At 44.5% G+C, this 22,694-nt stretch overlaps 1 protein-coding gene across 1 annotated transcript in view; it reads left to right on the forward strand.

Moving 5' to 3' along the window:
- The first annotated feature begins 772 nt into the window (after positions 1 to 772).
- The window catches only part of LOC137635936 (zinc finger protein 271-like), a 63,684-nt gene continuing 41,762 nt past the window's right edge, over positions 773 to 22,694 (forward strand). The window contains exons 1-2 of the mRNA XM_068368386.1: positions 773 to 899; positions 1,380 to 1,425. The gene's annotated coding sequence lies outside the window, so the exon portion shown is untranslated. The remainder of the gene's footprint in view (positions 900 to 1,379; positions 1,426 to 22,694) is intronic.

The raw sequence follows: 22,694 nt of genomic DNA on the forward strand, positions 1-22,694 counted from the left end.
CTTATACACCTGACAATACCGAGATTACCAAACAATTCTTCTTCACCCAAGGGGTTAACTACTGCACTGTAATTGTTCAGTGGCTACTTTCCTCTTGGTAAGGGTAGAAGAGGCTCTTTATCTATGATAATCAGCTCTTCTAGGAGGACACTCCAAAACCAAACCATTGCTTTCTAGTCTTGGGTAGTGCCATAGCTTCTGTAGGCTACCATGGTCTTCTACGGTCTTGGGTTAGAGTTCTCTTGCTTGAGGGTACACGCGGGCACAATATTCTATCTAATTTCTTTTCCTCTTGTTTGTTATTTCTTTTATAGTTTATGTACGAAATATTTATTTTAATGTTACTTTTTTTTAACCATTTTGTTTTTCCTTGTTTCTTTCCTCACTCGGCTATTTTCCCTGTTGGGGCCCCTGGTCTTATAACATCCTGCTTTTCCTCCTAGGGTTGTAGCCTAGTAAGTAATAATAATAATAATAATAATAATAATAATAATAATAATAATAATAATAATAATAATAAGCAACGTTAATATTTATTATGATTAATCTGTAAGTGTTTTCGTAATTTTGCGAACTCACTTGACCGCAGAAGGCGGTGTTCCCATTAAAAGTAGTTATTTTTATATTATCAAAATAGATTTATTCTATCGGCTATGAATATTATTAAAACTTAAAATAAAATATTTCAATATTTATATTTTTAAATGGACAAACAACGTATGAAACAGACTAAAGATATAGATATATGACAGTACCAAACGGTTCCAAAGGATTGTTGTCACCCGTCCAAGTTGTCTACATTTAGTTACTGTTGTTGTTGTTTAGTTTATCCAAGTAAGTTAATAAATCCTCATCCCAACGTTGTTACTGAGGTTCACTTGAAGAAACTCGTCATTATAGTAAGTATGTGTTCAGTGTTTTATCTGTTGAAATACTAATAGGGATTTTGATGGGAGTTTGTATAGGTGGTGAATTCAAGTAAGTTCTTCCCGTATAGATCAGTCCAAGTACTGCCTGTCTTATGAATGTATAGAGTATTGCTGAAACCTTCGTTTGGTGGATATACTCAGAACCCATAACCTAACTTGCTGTGGCCTGCCCCCCCCCCCCCCCCCCTTAACTTTGCAGGCTAAAGGGAGCCTTTGTATATCAGCGGCCAGTTCCTCATGCGTTCATTAGAAATGGACATCAACTAACATAAACTTTCCCCCTCCCTAACCTAACCTACAAGCCGTGTCCTTATCTAACGGTGGGGGGGGGGACTAACACACCCTTACACTGCCGTATTCTAAGTTAGGCATAATAATACATACATGTGGCCGCTATCATACATACACTCCTTTATGGAATATTAAGTAATTTTTTTCACATCTTTACAGGACAACAAAGCATTTCCGGGAGAGCTGCGTGGACGACAGTCGATAGGTAAGTATAAGATTGTGTCAATAAGAATGCCAAAGCAGTCATATTAACGTGGATTAAAACTGTATACTGTATATATATATATGAAAATATATATAAGGATATCCAGGCTATTGTCACTGTCCCTTGTCTCTACCATTCATGAGTAACTTTTAAACCTTTTTGTAGTGTGGTGTATATTTACCTATGCACCGCTCAAAGATGCTATGATATTTGCTGAGTAAGAAGTGGGTGTCTTAGGTTAGTTTAAGTAAGGTGAGGACTTCAGTCCTTTTGAGTATGGAATCTGTTATGAAATTACCAAATTCTTGGCTACGAAAAGGTACGGTGACAAAATGACTAGATCTCCTTCAGTCCCCCATAAGTAAGGACTCTTATATTTAGGTTAGTTTAGGTGGTGGAAGTTTAAGTTGTTCCTACAAGAATACGAACCATCGTCTTTTAATAGGAGTATAATTTCAGCGAAGCTGGAAAGGCTGTTGGAAATTTAACAAGGCAGTTGTTACAACATGTAGGTGGTGGATGTGGATAAGACCCAGTCAATTCTCAGTCATCAAGATTACTACTTTTGAATTCGGCTGCAAGCAGTATTCACATAGTTGTACTACCCATCAAATTTGGCTTCGATCCTACACGTACAGTAGTGCAAAACGTCAGAAAACTTGGAACAGCCGTTAGACTTTTAACAAGGTAAACATACAGTAGTTTTCCATCAGGGAAGAGGAAGCCTCACCTACCTGACAAGAAGAGCAATCCTTCAATTTGACTATGGCCGTCTGAGAGTACTGTTTAGCGCCCTTATCTTGCTGTTTCAATCTACTGCTTTTCTTTAAGTTTGAATGTTTAGTCTTGTAATCTTCTTGGAGGGAATTCATGATTGGTTATGCAGTGTTTCCTGGTAACTGTAATTGTGTATTGTTACGATCAGCTATTATACTCAACATAGATTATGTAAAATCTACTTTTATGATTAGGGAAAAATGGAAAAACAGTAACAGGGATAAGAAAATAATTACCAGCAAGTAATATCAATAACTATATTTATGATTTAACAAGTATATACAATATTTTACAAGGTTCATAGAATACGCACATCACACCAAATATCTCCACCAAAGCAATGATTACTTGGTCTATGAGAAAATTTGGTCAAGTGTGCTCCCCTCACGCTTCACATATTTTCTTATATATACCACAAGTTTTCTCTGGAAAATTCCTAATGAACTTTAGAACGTCCAGGGCTAATGTCATGCAATACACACACCGGGCCAGTAGCAAAGTAATTATGAGTAATATCTAGGAACTTATGTTCTAGAATACAATGACGTCTTTGAGTTATAAAGTTTTTATTATTACATTAACATTTGATATGTAAAAAAAAACAATGTTCCTTACAGGATGTATAGCATAATAAATATAAAATTTAATTTACCTATTATTATTATTATTATTATTATTATTATTATTATTATTATTATTATTACTTGCTAAGCTATAACCCAAGTTGGAAAAGCATAATGCTATAAGTCTTAGGGCTACAAGAGAGAAAATAGCCCAGTGAGGAAAGGAAATAAGGAAACTACACAGAATGTAATTAACAATTAAAATAAAATATTTTATTGAAAATACAGTAACAACGTTAAAATAAAAATTTCATATATAAACTATAAACACTAGAAAACAAGAGAAAGAGAAACAAGATAGATTACTGTGCCTGGGTGTACCCTCAAGCAAAAGAACTCTATCCCAAGACAGTGAAAGACCATGGTACAGAGGCTATGACACTATCCAAGAACAGAGAACAATGGTTTGGTTTTGGAGTGTCCTTCTCCTAGAAGAGCTGCTTACCATAGCTAAAGAGTCTCTCCTATCCTTACCAAGAAGAAAGTAGCCACTGAACAGTAACATTGCAGTAGTTTACCCCCTGAGCGAGGAAGACTTGTTTGGTAATCTCAGTGTTGTAAGGTGTATGAGGGCAGAGGAGAATATGTAAAGAATAGGCCAAACTATTCGGCGTATGTGTAGGCAAAAGGAAAATGAGCCATAACCAGAGAGAAGGATCCAATATAGTACTGTCTGGCCAGTCAAAGGACCCAATAATTCTCTAGCGGTAGTATCTCAACGGATAGCTGGTGCCCTGGCCAACAGTGTTTCATTGTTTCTGTGCTACATGCAACTATTCAGTAGAATTGTTTGTGTAGGTGGCATGTCTGTTGTTGTCCTATCTCACGTGTGTGGGGCTGACAGTGTGAGCCTAAGGAAGATTTTCTTTTGGGTATCGCTTGTGCTCCGTGGGCAGATTGCCGTCCTTCTTCCCTTGCGATCCTGGAAGGAGGTTTGCTGACATATGTCCTGTCCTATGAGAGTCGTTCATTGGCCTATACGACTTCAGAGAAGATGAACTTTGTCTTCTTTCCTTTTTGCATCTTCCCTACCACTTAGGAGAAGTTTGAGTAGAGATCATTGTGAAGTCTAGGAAGTCCAATTGATAGAAGTTATGTTCACTTAACTCTTACCATTTCTCTCCCTGTGAAAGAGACAATGCTGTATGCACTGTTAGTCAGGATGAAGAATGCCGCCCTATTCCCCTTCCTGGATGAGATATTGCCATGCACTGCTACATACTGCTGTCCCCCTGGTACCGAGTTCCAGAGATGGTAAACGAATCTTCGGATATGACGCCTGTTACGGAGTTCCGAAGACTACCAAAGGACAGGATGACTGATCTGTCTGTCTGGAGTTTGTCTGGTTTCTCTGCATGGTTTCTTGGGAGGAGTAGTGGTGTACAGTAAGCCCTCCGTATTTGCAGATTCGGTCACTTATGATACAGAGAACCAGATAACCTATCAAATAAATATTCACCCATTCGCTGTTTCACAATAATTACGCTTGCGACTCGACGATTTCAAACCGACCTTGTTCCTTTGCACCCTGCCTACTTCGCATCATTTCTCTTTTCGCACAGCACAACAGCCCATCTCTCGCTGACTCTGTCTCAGTCTCACATCGTCTGTCCTTGCTTGTGCATCATCTGCTTCTGTCGTCTTTGTGCTGCCATCACATTATCTTTACTTTGTTAATATCAAGGCCCCCAAAAGAGCTGCTTCAACAACATCTGAAGGTTCTGCTATTGTTTTAGGGTACTGTATTAACTTAGTGTACAGAACAACACTGTATACAAAATCCCATTTAATGTACCGTACTATACAGGTGTTTGGGAGTTGATAGAGTCGACTACTCTATACAATAAAGCCATCACTTACAAGTGATGTGTTGCTGTACCTTAGCTAATTAAGCTGTACTTTAGTGATAGTACTTGATCCTTTGGAGTGGCACTCCCTTCAGAAGGTGCGGGAGAAATTTTGTTCCTCCATCCAGCCTTCCCCATCTAAGCGTCTGGAGTGCTGTTCTTTCCAGATAGTCTTGTGCCCTTAGTGTAAGCTCCCTCCGCAACTTCTCATCTAGAGGAGTTGTTAGTAGGTTCTCCATGGAGTCCTTGCCAGGCTGTAGCATGCTGAGTCTACTCAGCAGGAGGAACTTTGTTCTTCCACTTTCCAGGGTAGGACGCCCTTCTCGCTAAGGTGATAGGGCTTTTTCACGTGAGCGGTCATCCCTCTCAAGCGCCTCGGAGGCGGGTACCTGATTTGTCAGGACCTTCCCTCAGTCCTTCGGAAATGAGCTCATCATAGCACCCTAGTGATGGTGACTGCCGACTCTCTGTAGTCACAGCCTCTCTTAACTGTGCCTCAAAGGCACAATGAATCTCTGCAAGCCTTGTGAGGTGGACCCTCCAAGAACCTTGCCTATGGCATCTAACCCATCAGGGGAAGGGTCTTTGTTTTTCTGTTTCAGTGAGTACTGTACATGTTCATAGACAAGATACCTTGCCTAGCTTGTATCCATTTGAGTGTATGTGCCTTTCTTCATGAGCATGTGAGGCAACTCTCGAACATCCTGTAGGTTCTTTAGTGAGTGTTGGCTTGCATATTTACAATGCTACATCTCGTGAACATCCAGTTCCTTTGTGGCACTGGAGTTTTCCACGTCCTCCAACCCTACTACTGACGAAGGTCTGATTGCTTTGACAGCTGTGTGCGTTACCTCATTGGGGCATGAGCATACCTTGATACTATCACGAAGAGATGCAAATACACGTGATCGCCCCATAGAGAACTTACGGAAGTCCCTTCATTTGCGAAGGATGCACCATGATTACAGCTCATAAGTACCGTGAATCAGGTAGTTTTCGACTCTGTTGCAAGGCATCAGTGGCCTCTTTCATGGCTGTTGGCAATATCTCTTAGCAGAGTCAGGTTCTCCAAGGAGCCCGTGCCCTCCCATAGAACCCGGATGTAGGAGGGTTTCCTCCAAGCAGGTTCCTCCTCCATCCCTATCAGGTCGTTGTTCAACTCCGGATTGTTCGTCTGGGTATTAGACGTACATAGACTCCAAGATTTCTCTAGACGTGTCATTTCCCTTTGGGAACAATAGGAACTTATCTCAGTTAAACTAATCAGTAAACGAAGATATCCGAGACAGGGTACGCCCTTTTAAGAGAATACCTTTCTCCTAAGAATGGGTAGGGATTTGGGGTCTCTGAGTAAGTTCTCATTTACAAACATCTACTAGTTGGGGCAGGTTGAGTTTGTGCATCTAGACTATCCATTCTGCTCCCAGAACTACCATCTGCCCAGATGGTCCCACCTCAGACTTCAGCTCCACCGGAAGTTCCTCGCAAGGACACCCTCTCCTCTTGTTTCCTTTGCAGCTGAGTCCTGGGAGCAAAAGGAGACAGGATCCCTTCTGTAAGACTGGGCTTCCAAGACTTGAGGCCCAAGTCATCGGAAGGACCCATCTGGTTTGGTTCTCGTTGCAAGATTCCTGACGACACAGAACCTCCCATCTCTGTCTCGGGCCCCTACTGGTGACCTTGTTGACTTTATTTTTGGAATTTGGTTTTCCCGTTGACACTTACGTCTCAGGCATTTGTTCCCCCTAGAGCTGGAGACTCGCTAAGTACTGTATCAATACTCCTTTAACTTTGTAGATTGGTTAATGGTCAGCAACGGTAAACACGAGCTTACCTTTACCACCTTGGAGTGCGACTTCTGTGAAGTCTTAGTATCAGAAATCCTCTAGAGAGGTAGTCGGTTCTATCTGTGTTTACCAGTCCGAGGTGCGGACACATGTGAACAACTTCCATCATAGGGAGTGTGCTTGAGGTGACTGTATGGCTCCCCAAGTGTTCACTCTGGTAGCTGCTTGGTCCCTTTTGTCAGAGATATGTTTGCTGATGTATCTCGATAACTTGTTGATCCTGGTCTTGTCGGAAAGGTAGTTGCTTCAGGATCGAGATTGCCTTCTTGCGGTTTGCCACGATCTGGGTACAATCAGCCCTCACTCTTTGCAGGGGTTATTATTATTATTATTATTATTTTTGGGCTCAGCCATGTTGTCCTGATGGAAGGTTCCTTTAGGCAGGTTTCTAAGGGATATTTGGCAACAGTGATATTCCCAGAGAATTGACCACAGGTCTCCAGAATTCTAACTCGTGGCGCGAGTATCCTTAAAATAACTCAAGGATATCGCATAATATCAGGGGATGTATTTCTTGATACGACACACGGCAATCTTCACCCCGAATAGAGTTTTCGCTCTGAGGGGGAAGAGTGGCGAAATTGAAGGGGAGCCGTCATCAAGGTTACCCGGTGGATCCCCTTCCCGTACTACTACGGCGAACTATTCCTTTTGTAGTAGCGAATTAAGCACGGTGTATCTCCCAACTGCTCTCGGTTTTGTTACTATTTCAAGGATTATTACTATGCAATCTCCAGCATCTTCATCCTCTGGAAAGTTGAGTATTATATCTTTCCTGTGTATAATTTTTCGCTCCCTTCTCACAGTTAAATTAGCATAATTTAGATGTGTTTTTTGGGCTCAAGCCATGTCGTCCTGATGGAAGGTTCCTATAGGTAGCTTTCTAAGGGATATTTGGCTACAGTGATATTCCCAGAGAATTGACCTTTAGGTCTCCAGAATTCTAACTCCTGGCGCGAATATCCTTAAAATTTCTCTTAAGGATATCGCATAATATCAGGGGACGTATATCTTGATATGACACATAGCAATCTTCACCCCAAATAGCATTTTTGTTTCGAGGGGGAAGATTGGCGAAAACAGAAGGGGAGCCGTTATCAATGTTACCCTTCCTCCTGTACTATTACGAGTATCCAAGGTGGCGCTCATTCCTATTTCTATAGCGATTGCGCACGGTGATTTTCCCTGTTATCCTAACGTTTTGTGATCGTTATTGAGAGGATTTATAATGCAATCTCCAGCTTCTTCTGCCTCTGGAAAGTTGAGTATTTATTCTTTACAGAGTATAATTTTTAGCTCCTGCTTCACAGTGAATTAGTGGAATTTTATGTGTTATGGAGCTTAGCCGCTCACCGGAGGCGCCATGGGCGCTGTCGTTCGTTATGCATGTGTTATTTAGTTAGCAGAAGGACATTCCGGTTGTAGATCCAAATGTTATTTTTCCTTTGTTTTTTATAAAGTGCAGATTTCTTAGCTCCAAAGTTATCTGTTATTTTGCGCAAGTTAGCAAGAAGAGGAGCTTTTAGCACTTGTTGGAGAATTGGTAATGTTACTCCTCTATGTAAATGTGTTTGTGGTAGCTCAAGTCCCACTGATTACCACCCAATTTCCATAACTCCTATTTTTAAATATTAAACTTAGCCGGTGAATATATAATAGCTGACGTCTCGGACGGCTCGACAGAAACACAAAAACTCGCGAGCGATCGCCATGAAGGTTGCGGGTGTGCCCACCAGCGCCAACTATCAGCCAGATACCGCATATACATGTAAACAGCTCCAGTTCTTCTCTGTCGGTCTTGTCGACAAGTTGATTCCATTACTCGCTGTTGACCTGGAGTTTTTCGTCATTCTTGGTGAAGTACTTCTTTTTGGTTTTGAGCTTTCGCAGTGCAGGTGTTTTTATCTTCAATTAAAACTCTTGAACCCTTTTTTGTATTGTTGATGACTTTGGATTGTTTTTGGATTTTCTTTGACTTTTCAAAATGGCTGACCCTTCTCCGATTCCTAAATTTCGTAAATGTAATGCTAGGGATTGTAACAAACGTCTTCCAAAGGCCTCTCTCGACCCACATACCGTGTGTTCTAATTGCCGGGGTAAAACCTGCCAATTAGGAGATCGGTGTGATGAGTGCGTGGTACTTTCGGAATTCGACTGGCTAGAGTTTGATAAGTATTCTCGTAAGCTAGAGAGAGATAGGGTGAGGAGAAGTTCCTCTAGATCATTAGATTTTTCCTCCTCCCATGCCCCTGAACCTAATCCTTCCCCTGTAGTAGTTGTGCCTGAACCTTCTACTAGCACTCATGAACCATCCATGCGGGATATGTTGCTTGCCATTCAAGCGTTGGGCGAGAGAGTTGAGTCTTTGGCAACGGACCGTAATCAACTCATGGCGGATGTGAAAGTGTTAAAGTGTCAGAGTGCCACATTAGAAAATCGTGGGGATAAAGTGATTAGTGCGAAGTGTTTTTAGTGTTGCGACCGAGGGTTCGTCTGTTCGTGCTTGTCGTTCTCCTAGTCCGAGACCTCTTGCAAGCTCCCATGCACCAGGGAGAAGTAATGTCGTAGGACTTATGGGGACGAGAGGCTCTAACCAACGAACAGACGTTCCCTCTATGGTTTTGGGCGTGTCTCGTCAAGACCGCCCCTACCATAAGACGAGCGAGGCGGTTTTCTCCTCGTCATCCGAAGGCTTCTCGCGAAAGAAACCGTGGAGCAAAGTTTCTAGACCCTTAAAGCGGAAGTCAGTCCCTTCAGGACAGGTCCAGCGTCCTGGCTGTAGCCATTGGGACAGCTCTGACCCTGTGCAGTCATCGGAAGACTGCTCGCCGCCTAAACGAAAGCGTAACACGGGCTCCGAGAGTCTTAGTAAAGGCAATGTTTTACCATCGTCTCGACCCGTACCGACTCCCGTTGATCCTAAATGGGTTGTCCTGCAGGATGTGCAGAATAAGCTTGCCTCCCTTATGGAGGAGTATACCGTTGAGTAGGTTCACGATGATCCTCGCCGTTACGCTGATCGAGATCCTGGCCTTCAGCCGCCCAAACGAGCCTTTACTCGTCCTGTTGACGTTACAAAGTCACGTCAGTCACGTGACTTGGAGCCTCACTCGATGCAGTCCCGTGTTGACTTTCAGCCGCTTGTTGATGTTCAGCCGCCACCGCATGCTCGTGTTGACGTTCAGGACGTTCGCCAACCATCTCAGTTGCCTTGTTTTGACGTTGAGCGTCAAGCACCGCAGTCAAGGGTTGTTTTGACTGCTCAATCTAGGCAGTCAAGGCAGTCTCGACTTGACGTCGAGCGTCCTCCCGCTCCTGTTGCTGTTGCTGGTCAGTCCTTTAAGCAGTTACATGACGTAGCATCCTTGACTGCTACTGATGCTCCTTTGCGTGTGGACTTTGCTTGTCAAGCATTGCCACCACGGCAGGTCTCTTCCTTGCTTGAGACTCATCAATTGTCGGACGAGGTTCCTTCAGATGAGGATGTTGCTGATCCCATGCCTACTGATAATCCTTTGGACATTTTATCAGACGTGGAAGAGCCTAAGGCTGCGCAACCTTCCATGGATTTTAAGAAAATTATGATGGTTTTTAAGGATCTTTTCCCAGATCATTTTGTTACTGCTGCTCCTCGTTCGCCTCCGTCTGAGTTTGCGCTAGGCTTAGCTGCTGCCAAGCCGTCATTTACTAAGCTAGTGCTTTCTCGCTCTTCTAAGAGGGCTTTAGGTAGTAGGTTGGCCAGGGCACCAACCACCCGTTGAGATACTACCGCTAGAGAGTTATGGGGTTCTTTGACTGGCCAGACAGTACTACATTGGATCCTTCTCTCTGGTTACGGTTCATTTTCCCTTTGTCTACACATACACCAAATAGTCTGGCCTATTCTTTACACATTCTCCTCTGTCGTCATACACCTGACAACACTGAGATTACCAAACATTTTTTTTCTCTCTCAAGGGGTTAAGTACTGCACTGTAATCGGTCAGTAGCTACTTTCCTCTTGGTAAGGGTAGAAGGGACTCTTTAGCTATGGTAAGCAGCTCTTCTAGGAGAAGGACACTCCGAAATCAAACCATTGTTCTCAAGTCTTGGGTAGTGCCATAACCTCTGTACCATGGTCTTTCACTGCCTTGGGTTAGAGTTCTCTTGCTTGAGGGTACACTCGGGCACACTGTTCTCTCTTGTTTCTCCTCCTCTTGTTTTGTTAAAGTTTTTATAGTTTGTATAAGAAATATTTATTTTAATATTGTTGCTGTTCTTAAAACAATTAATTTTTTTCCTTGTTTCCTTTCCTCACTGGGCTGTTTTCCCTGTTGGAGCCCCTGGGCTTATAGCATCCTGCTTTTCCAACTAGGGTTGCAGCTTAGCAAATAATAATAATAATAATAATAATAGGCGACTGGTTGGTTACCAGGAGGAGTTTGGGGAAGAATGCCTTTGCCTTCCCACCTTTTAAACTAGCTTCTAGAGCGAGCGTCTGGTATGACACGGGAGAAGTTCTCGGCTTGGGAGTCCCTGCCTCTGCCCATGGTGACTTCTCAAGCCTCGTAGACTCTCCCCGTCGCCTGGCCATGAGACGCTCTAAAATTTGTTGGTCCTCCTCGGACCTTGACCATCTCCTTAAAGGGGTATACAGGGCCTTCGAAGTTTTTAACTTTTTAGATTGGTCTCTAGGAGCATTAAGCAGGAAGATCTCGTCTGCTGACCAAGATGTGTCCTTACTTATTATGTCTTGTATGGACAAAGCCATCCGCGATGGCTCCAATGAGCTCGCCTCCACCTTTACGTCTGGAGTCTTGAAGAAGAGAGAAACCCTTTGCTCTTTCCTTTCAGCAGGAGTTACTCCCTGTCAAAGATCGGAACTTCTCTTTGCTCCCTTATCGGCTGCCTTGTTTCCTCAACAGCTGATTAAGGACATTGCTGCTTCGCTTGTACAGAAGGACACACATGACCTGATGGCTTCTTCTGCTCGCAAGGGAGCTCCTCCTTCATCCTTTGTTGTGAGACCCAGAATCGAGACTCCTGCGTCTAGGTTTATCCCGCCCTTTCGTGGCAGAGCTCCCAGCAGGGGAGGCTCTCGTGCCGACGGAAAGAGAGGTAAGAGGAGAGGAGCCAAGTCCTCCCGTGGCAGAGTCTGACTGCCCACGTCCTCAGACAGTGGTAGGGGCCAGACTGAACAACTTCTGGCAGGCCTGGGAGAAGAGGGGTGCAGACCAAGAGTCTGTGTTGTTGCTCAAGGAGGGGTACAAAATACCTTTTGTACGCAGACCTCCTCTAGTAACAGTTCCTCTAGACCTCTCTCCCAGGTATCGAGAGGAGTCAAAGAGACAAGCTCTACATCACCAGGTGTCTCTGTTGCTAGAGAAGGGAGCGGTGGTGAAAGTCTCGGACCTTCAATCACCGGGATTTTACAACCGTCTCTTCCTAGTCCCAAAGCATACGGGAGGTTGGAGGCCAGTGCTGGACGTCAGTGCGCTCAACGTTTTTGTTACGAAAACAAAATTTACGATGGAGACCACGAAGTCCGACCTAGCAGCGGTCAGAGAGGGAGACTGGATGGTCTCTCTCGACCTGCAAGATGCTTACTTCCACATTCCTATACACCCGGATTCCCAACCGTATCTGAGGTTTGTTTACAGGAATGTGGTGTACCAGTTTCGAGCACTGTGCTTCGGCCTCAGCCCTGCTCCTCTCGTGTTTACGAGGCTCATGAGGAATGTGGCAAAATTCCTTCATTTATCGGGAATTCGAGCCTCCCTGTACTTGGACGACTGGCTTCTCAGAGCATCGTCCCGTCATCGCTGTCTGCAGGACCTTCAATGGACGTTGGGTCTGGCAAAGGAGTTGGGACTGTTGGTGAACTTAGAAAAGTCTCAACTGAATCCCTCCCAGACGATTCTCTATTTGGGGATGGAGATTCGCAGTCTAGTTTTTCGGGCTTTTCCGTCTGCCACCAGGATAGAGCAAGCCCTGCTCAAAGTCCGGCTCATGCTGAAAAAAGACCGTTGCTCAGTAAGAAGTTGGATGAGCCTCTTAGGGACTCTGTCATCCCTGGAGCAATTTATCTCACCAGGGAGACTTCACCTTCGCCCTCTCCAGTTCCATCTAGACTCTCAGTGGAACAAGAGCAAGACTTTAGAAGCTGTATCAATCCCGGTCTCCGAGCCAGTAAAAGCATGCCTGAACTGGTGGGACAGCAACATAAGTCTGAGAGAGGGTCTATCCCTGGCAGTCAAGAACCCAAACCACGTGTTGTTCTCAGACGCGTCGGATTTGGGTTGGGGTGCGACTCTGGACGGTCGGGAATGTTCAGGTCTTTGGACGTCGGTTCAGAAGAGCATGCACATCAACGGCAAGGAGCTATTAGCAGTCCACTTGGCCTTGATGAGTTTGGAGAGCATTCTTCGAAACAAAGTGGTAGAGGTCAATTCAGACAACACCACAGCTTTGGCGTACATCTCCAAGCAAGGAGGCACTCACTCCCACACACTGTTCGTGATCGCAAGGGACCTCCTCATCTGGTCAAAAAATCGAGGCATCTCCCTGTTGACAAGATTCATCCAGGGGGACTTGAACGTCTTGGCAGACTGTCAAAGTCGGAGAGGTCAAGTGATCCCCACGGAATGGACCCTCTACAAGGACGTGTGCGTGCAAGAGTCTTTGGGCGACTTGGGGTCAACCCTCCATAGACCTCTTTGCCACCTCGTTGACCAAAAGGCTCCCGACCTATTGCTCGCCAGTCCCAGATCCAGAGGCGACCCACATAGACGCGTTTCTACTGGACTGGTCTCACCTGGACTTGTACGCATTCCCACCGTTCAAGATAGTCAACAAGGTACTGCAGAAGTTCGCCTCTCACGAAGGGACAAGGTTGACGTTGGTTGCTCCCCTCTGGCCCGCGAGAGAGTGGTTCACAGAGGTACTTCAATGGCTGGTAGACGTTCCAAGGAGTCTTCCTCTAAGGATAGATCTCTTACGGCAGCCCCACGTAAGGGATCTTCATCAAAGCCTCCCCGCGCTTCGTCTGACTGCCTTCAGACTATCGAAAGACTCAAGAGCTCGAGGCTTTTCGAAGGAGGCAGCCAGAGCGATTGCGAGAGCTAGGAGAGCTTCTACCATCAAAGTATATCAGTCGAAGTGGGAAGTCTTTAGAGACTGGTGCAAGTCAGCATCTATTTCCTCTTCCAGTACCTCTGTAGCCCAAATCGCAGACTTTCTCTTACATCTGAGAAATGTTCGCTCCCTCTCAGCACCCACTATTAAGGGCTACAGGAGCATGTTGGCGTCTGTCTTTAGACATAGAGGCTTAGATCTTTCCAATAATAAAGATCTCCAAGATCTCCTTAAGTCTTTCGAGACCTCTAAGGAGCGTCGTATGGCAACTCCTGGATGGAACTTAGACGTGGTCCTAAGGTTCCTAATGTCCGACAGGTTTGAGCCATTACATTCAGCCTCCCTGAAAGATCTCACCCTCAAGACACTTTTCTTAGTGTGCTTGGCTTCGGCTAAAAGGGTCAGTGAGATCCATGCCTTCAGTAGGAACATCGGCTTTTCCACAGATAAAGCCACATGTTCACTTCAGCTTGGTTTCTTGGCCAAAAATGAACTGCCTTCTCGTCCTTGGCCTAAGTCATTTGATATACCTTGCCTGTCAGAGATCGTAGGCAACGAGCTTGAAAGAGTACTGTGTCCAGTTAGAGCTCTTAAGTTCTATTTAGCTCGTACCAAATCCTTACGAGGTGGATCTGAGGCCTTGTGGTGCTCAGTTAAGAAGCCATCATTACCTATGTCAAAGAATGCTTTGTCATATTTTATTAGATTTTTAATCCGAGAGGCTCATTCTCACTTGAGTGAAAAAGACCGTTGCTTGCTTAAGGTTAAGACGCACGAAGTAAGAGCTATAGCAACTTCCGTGGCCTTTAAGCAAAATAGATCTCTGCGAAGTATTATGGACGCGACCTTTTGGAGAAGCAAGTCGGTATTCGCGTCATTTTTAAATATTTAACTTAGCCGGTGAATATATAATAGCTGAGCCTCCGGCGGCTCGACAGAAAAACACAAAAACTCGCGAGCGATCGCTATGAAGGTTGCGGGTGTGCCCACTAGCGCCAACTATCGGCCAGATACCGCATATACATGTAAACAGACTCAATTCTTCTCTGTCGGTCTGAACGAAAAGACGTACCATTACTCGCTGTTAACCTGGAGTTTTTCAACAGTCTTGGTGAAGTACTTCCTTTTGGTTTGAGCTTTCGCAGTGCAGGTGTTTTATCTTCAACTTAAATCTTGAACTCTTTTTTGGATAGATTTAATTGTTGATGACTTTGGATTGCTTTTTGGACTTTCTTTGACTTTTAAAAATGGCCGACCCTTCCCTTAGTACGGAAGTGTGTTTTAGGCTTTTAGCAATTATCTTATCACGTTATAAATTGTTGTTGTTAATTATAGATTTTCCTCTATATATTTTATATCTCAACCGCCTTTATTAGGCCTCTTCGATTAGCTTTCCATTTATAATAAACATCAAGATAAATTTTAATGATTTGTTTATATGCGACCTTACCTATTCCTCCCCTAATCCGAGAGTAGGCGGTCCTAACTTGGAAACCGAAGTTAAACAACGTTGAGCCCTTTCAATCGTAAATAACTTTTACAGAGCAAATGATTTAAAACTTATTAAATGAATATTTTTTAGTAGATATTTCATGAAAGATTTTCTTTGAGTAGTCTTCGTACTGTTTCAAAGATGAACTAACGTTTGGTTTATTTATGCTACGCAGTTTGCGCTCTATCGTTACGATAGAGAGAGAGAGAATCACGGTTTCACTTTGCAGAAAGAGTAAATCGATTCTGACGTTTTGTTCATTCTTCTTTCAAACGTAAATGTTTTAAATACTAATTTAAAGGAACTTGTTAATTTTCAATTTCTTAGTTCTTTTAAGTTTTTTCCTTTGGTCAAATAACCTGTTTATTGACGAAAGGTGAGTGGGCTTTTCTCTTCGGTGTGAAATCAAGAGAAAGAGAGAGAGAGAGAGAGAGAGACGGAGAGAGAGAGAGGAAGAGAGAACGTTCCGATCTTTATTCTCGTCCCAAGCGAGTAACGTTGTTCTCGAGTCAGTTTTTTACTCTCGTCCCAAGTCTCTGTACGGGGAGAAAGGATAAAACGTTTTTAGTTTTTATTCTCGTCCCAAGGCACTGTACGGTGAGAGATTGAAAACGTAGTTTTGAATGAACTAGTGTTTAGTCTCATCCCCAATCACTGATCTTTTTATCTTAATATATGTTTACTGTTTTTTGCTTGTATTAATGTGCTTACATTATACGACTTATTTCGCAATTATAACCTTTTGATGTAGGGTAGAATTGCGTGCTTCAGGTAGAAATCAGTTTTATTCATGCCTAATGTGAATTGTTGAAAAATTTGATTTCAGTGAAGTAAGTGTAAAACAGAAAATCGTAGTGATAAAGTGATAATTGCGCAAAGTGTTATCAGTGTTGCGACCGAGGGTTCGTCTGTTCGTGCCTGTCGTTCGCCTAGTCCGGGACCTCTTGCAAGCTCCCAAGCCCAGGGGAGAAGTAATGTCGTACGACTTATGGGTTCGAGAGGCCTTGATCAGCGAACAGACGTTCCCTCTATGGTTTCAGGCGTGTCTCATCAAGACCGCCCCTACCATAAGATGAGCGAGACGATTTTCTCCTCTTCATCCGAAGGCTTTTCGCGTAAGAAACCGTGGAGCAAGGTTTCGAGGCCCTTTAAGCGAAAGTCAGTCCCTTTAGGACAGGTCCAGCGTCCTGGTTATAGCCATTGGGACAGCTCTGACCCTATGCAGTCATCGGAAGACTGCTTGCCGCCTAAACAAAAGCGTAACACAGGCTCCGAGAGTCTTTTTGTAGGCAAGGTTTTGCAGTCACAGACGTTACCCTAGTCTCTTACCGCACCCATTCCCGTTGATCCTAAATGGGTTGTACTGCAAGACATGCAGAATAAGCTTGCCTCTCTTATGGAGGACTATTCTGCTGAGCAGGTTCACGATGATCCTCGCCGCTTAGCTGATCGAGATCCTGGCCGTCAGCCGCCCAAACGAGCCTTTGCTCGTCCTGTTGACATTGACGTTACAAAGTCACGTCAATCATGTTTTGCAGAGCCTCACTCGATGCAGTCCCGTGTTGACTCTCAGCCGCTTGTGGACGTTCAGCCGCTGCCGCTTGCTCTTGTTGACGTTCAGGACGTTCGCCAACCAGCATAGTTGACTTGTTTTGACGTTGAGCGTCAAGCACCGCAGTCAAGAGTTGTTTTGACTGCTCAGTCTAGGCAGTCAAGGCAGTCTCGAGTTGACGTCTAGCGTCCTCCCGCACCTGTTGTTGTTGCTGGTCAGTCCTTTAAGCAGTTACATGACATAGCATCCTTGACTGCTACTGTTGCTCCTTTGCGTGTGGACTCTGCTTGTCAAGCATTGCCACCACGGCAGGTCTCTCCCTTGCTTGAGACTCGGCAATTGTCGGACAAGGTTCCTTCAGATGAGGAAGTTGCTGATCCCCCTCCTACTGATATTCCCTTGAGGACTGTCAGACGGAGAGGAGCCTAAAGCTGCTCAGCCCTCTATGGACTTTAAATAAATCATGCTGATTTTTAAGGATCTTTGTCCGGATCTTTTTGTAACTGCTGCTCCTCGTTCGCCTAAACGTCAGAGTTTACACTAGGCCTAGCTACTTCGAAGCCGTTGTTTTCTAAGCTAGTGCTCTCTCGCTCTTCTAAGAGAGCTTTACGTTTGCTAGGCGATTGGTTAATCACCAGGAGGAGTTTGGGGGAGACAGCCTTTGCTTTCCCTACTTTTAAGCTGGCTTATAGAGCGAGAGTCTGGTATGACACGGGAGAAGTTCTCGGCTTGGGAGTTCCTGCCTCTGCCCAGATAGACTTCTCAAACCTCATAGACTCTCCCTGGCCCCTGGCCATGAGACGCTCCAAGATTTTATGGTCGGCTTCAGAGCTAGACCATCTCCTGTTAGGAGTTTTTTCGAGCGTTTGAAGTTTTGCTGTACAATTATGTCATGCATAAACAAGGCTATCAGGGATGGCTCCAATATTCTGACAGCCACGTTCTCTGCAGGAACAAGTCTATCAGGGATGGCTCCAATGATCTGGCAGCCACGTTCACTGCAGGAGTACGCAAGAGGCAAGTGCGCTCAAGGTGTTCATTGTCAAGACAAACTTCATGATGAAGTCTACCAGGCTGTCTTGACAGCATTAATGGAAGGCGACTGGATGGTCTCTCTCGACCTTCAGGATGCATACTTCCACATTCCTATACACCCGGATTCCCAACCGTTTCTGAGGTTTGTTTACAGGAATGTGGGGTTCCAGTTTCGAGCCCTGTGCTTTGGCCTCAGTCCTGCTCCTCTCGTGTTTACGAGGCTCATGAGGAATGTGGCAAAATTCCTCCATCTATCGGGAATCCGAGCCTCCCTGTACTTGGACGACTGGCTTCTCAGAGCATCGTCCAGTCTTCGCTGTCTGCAGGATCTACATTGGACGTTGAGTCTGGCCAGGGAGTTGGGACTTGGTCAACCTAGAAAAGTCCCAACTGATCCCATCCCAGATTATTCTATATTTGGGGATGGAGATTCGCAGTCCAGTTTTTTCGGGCTTTTCCGTCTGCCACCCGAATAGAACAAGCCCTGCTCAAAGTCCAACTAATGCTGAAAAGAGAACGTTTGTTCAGTCAGGAGTTGGAACAGTCTCGTAGGGACTCTCTCGTCCCTGGAGCAGTTTGTCTCGCTAGGGAGACTACACCTTCGGCCTCTCCAGTTCCATCTAGCCTCTCACTGGAACAAGGACAAGACGTTAGAGACGGTATCATTCCCAGTCTCCGAACCAGTAAAGGCATGCCTGAAATGGTGGGACAGCAATATCAGTCTGAGAGAGGGACTATCCCTAGCAGTCAAGAACCCAAACCACGTGTTGTTCTCAGACGCGTCGGATTTGGGTTGGGGTGCGACCCTGGACGGTCAGGAATGCTCGGGTCTGTGGACCTCAAGTCAGAAGAGCATGCACATCAATGGCAAGGAGCTATTAGCAGTCCACTTGGCCTTGATGAAATTCGAAAGCTTTCTTCGAAACTAAGTGGTAGAGGTCAACTCAGACAACACCACAGCTTTGGCGTACATCTCCAAGCAAGGAGGCACACACTCCCTCACGCTGTACGAGATCGCAAGGGACCTTCTCATATGGTCAAGAAATCGAGGCATCTCCCTGTTGACGAGATTCATCCAGGGGGACTTGAACGTCTTGGCAGACTGTCTCAGTCGGAGGGGTCAGGTGATACCCACGGAATGGACCCTCCACAAGGACGTGGGCAAGAGTCTTTGGGCTACTTGGGGTCAACCCACCATAGACCTCTTTGCCACCTCGTTGACCAAAAGGTTACCAATCTATTGCTCTCCAGTCCTAGATACAGAAGCAATCCACATAGACGCATTTCTACTGGATTGGTCTCATCTGGACTTATATGCATTCCCACCATTCAAGATAGTCAACAAGGTACTGCAGAAGTTCGCCTCTCATGAAGGGACAAGGTTGACGCTGGTTGCTACCCTCTGGCCCGCGAGAGTGGTTCACCGAGGTACTTCAATGGCTGGTAGACATTCCAAGAAGTCTTCCTCTAAGGGTAGATCTCTTACGTCAGCCCCACGTAAAGATTGTTCATCAAAGCCTCCCCGCGCTTCGTCTGACTGCCTTCAGACTATTGAGAGACTCTCAAGAGCTCGAGGCTTTTCGAAGGAGGCAGCCAGTGCGATTGCGAGAGCTAGGAGAGCTTCTACCATCAGAGTATACCAGTCGAAGTGGGAAGTCTTTCGAGACTGGTGCAAGCCAGCATCTGTGTCCTCTTCCAGTACCTCTGTAGCCCAAATCGGAGATTTTCTTTTACATCTGAGAAATGTTCGCTCCCTCTCAGCTCCCACGATTAAGGGCTACAGGAGCATGTTGGCTTCGGTCTTTCGTCATAGAGGCTTAGATCTTTCCAACAATAAAGATCTCCAAGATCTCCTTAAGTCTTTCGAGACCTCTAAGGAACGTCGTTTGGCAACTCCTGGATGGAACTTAGACGTGGTCCTAAGGTTCCTCATGTCAGACAGGTTTGAGCCATTACATTCAGCCTCCCTGAAGGATCTCATCCTCAAGACGCTTTTCCTAGTGTGCTTGGCTTCGGCTAAAAGGGTCAGTGAAATTCATGCCTTCAGTAAGAACATCGGCTTTTCTACAGAAAAAGCCACATGTTCACTTCAACTTGGTTTCCTGGCCAAAAATGAACTGCCTTCTCGTCCTTGGCCTAAGTCTTTTGATATACCTTGCCTGTCAGAGATCGTAGGCAACGAACTTGAAAGAGTGCTGTGTCCAGTTAGAGCTCTTAAGTTCTACTTAGCTCGTACTAAGTCCTTACGAGGTGGATCTGAGGCATTATGGTGCTCAGTTAAGAAACCATCATTGCCTATGTCAAAGAATGCTTTGTCATATTTTATCAGATTTTTAATACGAGAGGCTCATTCTCACTTGAATGAAAAAGACCGATGCTTGCTTAAGGTTAAGACGCACGAAGCAAGAGCTATAGCAAATTCCGTGGCCTTTAAGCAAAATAAATCTCTGCAAAGTATTATGGACGCGACCGTTTGGAGAAGCAAGTCGGTATTCGCGTCATTTTACTTAAAAGATGTCCAGACTCTTTACGAGGACTGCTACACACTGGGTCCATTCGTTACAGCGAATGCAGTAGTGGGTAAGGGTTCTACCACTACATTCCCTTAATTCCAATATCCTTTTAATCTGCTCTTGAAATGTTTTTTAATTGGGTTGTACGGAAGGCTAAGAAGCCTTTCGCATCCTTTTTTGTTTTGGCGGGTGGTCAAATGTCATTTCTTGAGAGCGCCCAGATTAGGGGTTTGATGAGGTCCTGTTGTATGGGTTGCAGCCCTTGATACTTCCGCTCCTGGGAGTCTTTCAGCATCCTAAGAGGATCGCTGGGCTTCGTGAGGAAAGCAGACTAACAAGGCAGAGTAATCGTCAGAGTCAGCTTCCTTACCAGGTACCTATATTTATTTGGGTTTTGTTATGATATAACTGTCAAAAACTCTAAGCATATACGCCGTAAACTGTATTAATACTGGTCTCTACCCTCCACCATGGGTGTGAATCAGCTATTATATATTCACCGGCTAAGTTTAATATTTAAAAATGATATTTTGATTATAAAATAAATTTTTGAATATACTTACCCGGTGAATATATAAATTAAAGGCCCCCCCTTCCTCCCCGATAGAGACCCAGCGGAATGAGAAGAACTGGAGCTGTTTACATGTATATGCGGTATCTGGCCGATAGTTGGCGCGGGTGGGCACACCCGCAACCTTCATGGCGATTGCTCGCGAGTTTTTGTGTTTCTGTCGAGCCGTCCGAGACGTCAGCTATTATATATTCACCGGGTAAGTATATTCAAAAATTTATTTTATAATCAAAATATCATATTATCTAAAAGTTTTTGAACGTCTTCTGGCAAAACGTCTTAATAGGTTTGCTGAAGGTAATCATCTAATCCCTAGTTTGCAATTTGGTTTTCGTAAAGGCCTTGGAGCATGTGATGCCCTTCTTACAATCTCCAATGCTGTACAGAAATCCCTTGATTGTGGTCAGGAAGTTCGTATGATTGGCCTTGATTTTAGTGCTGCCTTTGACCGTGTTAATCATGAGGCCTTTGTTTTCAAACTCAAACAGTTGGGAGTGGGTGGGTCGTTTCTTAGCATTATTAAGGATTTTTTAAGTAATAAATCTCAGAGTTGTTGTTGATTTGCACCATAGTGAGTATAGGAATTTGATATCCGGTGTTCCACAGGGTAGTGTTCTTGGCCCATTACTTTTCATACTATATACACATGACATGTGGTTTGGCCTAGAAAACAAGCTTGTTGCATATGCAGATAAAGCTACTTTCTTTACATCAATTCCATCCCCTGAATGTAGATCTGTGGTTGGTGAATCCCTTAATAGAAATTTGTTCCGTAACCGAAATACAAACCACGCTATTTACAAAGGGTTATTACTTTTAGCGTAGCTGAAATGGCGAGCCATTAGAATTTAACGAGGGTGTATTACCCCCGCGCTAGTTAGCGGGGGGGTAGGGGAGTGGTAGCTAGCTACCCCTCCTCCCCCTCACACACAGGTGAATACTCACTTTAACTTTTGGCTCGGACTGTGACAGACGTCTCTGTCTTGGTCCTCGCTTGGCAGCCATTGTCTGTTTTGTCTTTACTTAATTGCTTACTTTTCTTTTACTCAATATATATGTAAACATGTTTTCATGTTTGTATATATATTTGAGTATAGAAATAAGTAAGTTTCCTTTTCAGATGTGTGTGTGTAGTGTACGATATCTACGTGGAGGCCTCGGCAGTTAGGCCACCACGGCCTAATTTTATGGGTTGCGATCGAGTTTGACTTCGGTCTTTCTCTCTCTCTCTCTCTTGAGGTCGTTCACCCTTTTACTATGTTTTACTACGCCCTTGTAGCTTCCTTCCCGTGTGGGTGGGGTTGCTACGCCGTACATTTTGTCTCAATTAGTTTATGAATCTAATTGTAGTTGTTAATTTTTCAGCTTGTAGAACGATTCCTTTCGGGGTTTTCGTTTTTTTCTTTAGTGTTCATTCATTTTTAAATTACATAATTACATAGTTACATAATTATAATTGTTATAATTCTGTTTTTGTTACAGCTCTCCTTCCGCGAGTGTAAGTGGTTGTGAGGGCACGTGCCTGTTGTGTAATTCTTGTTCCTTTTCCTCGGGATTCCTCTTCGGAGCCTTCCCGGGGGAATGAATGTGTACTAATATTATTTGTTTTATTTTTTTACAGTTACCGATCTAGTTCGTTTCTGTAATATAGCAACGGTGTGAGCTGTCTGGTTGAGTCCTGGGGATTCGGCTGTTGCTGCCTCCCCCCTTGTATTGTCGTCAGGGGCGTGTCTCCTTCTCCTGGTAGTACTCCCGTGTCGACGGACAGCTCTCCAGTTCATTTTAGAACAGTCAGGAGGCTTGCCTCCTTGGGCGGATAACTTTCCTTCCGAGGGAAGTTTTTTCCTGTCCAGGCTTGAGCTTTTCCTCTTTTGGGGGGTTCTTCTCTTGCCTTTTTTT

The sequence above is a fragment of the Palaemon carinicauda genome, unplaced genomic scaffold (assembly GCF_036898095.1).
Source record: "Palaemon carinicauda isolate YSFRI2023 unplaced genomic scaffold, ASM3689809v2 scaffold2, whole genome shotgun sequence".
In the NCBI taxonomy this organism is placed as follows: Eukaryota; Metazoa; Arthropoda; class Malacostraca; order Decapoda; family Palaemonidae; genus Palaemon; species Palaemon carinicauda.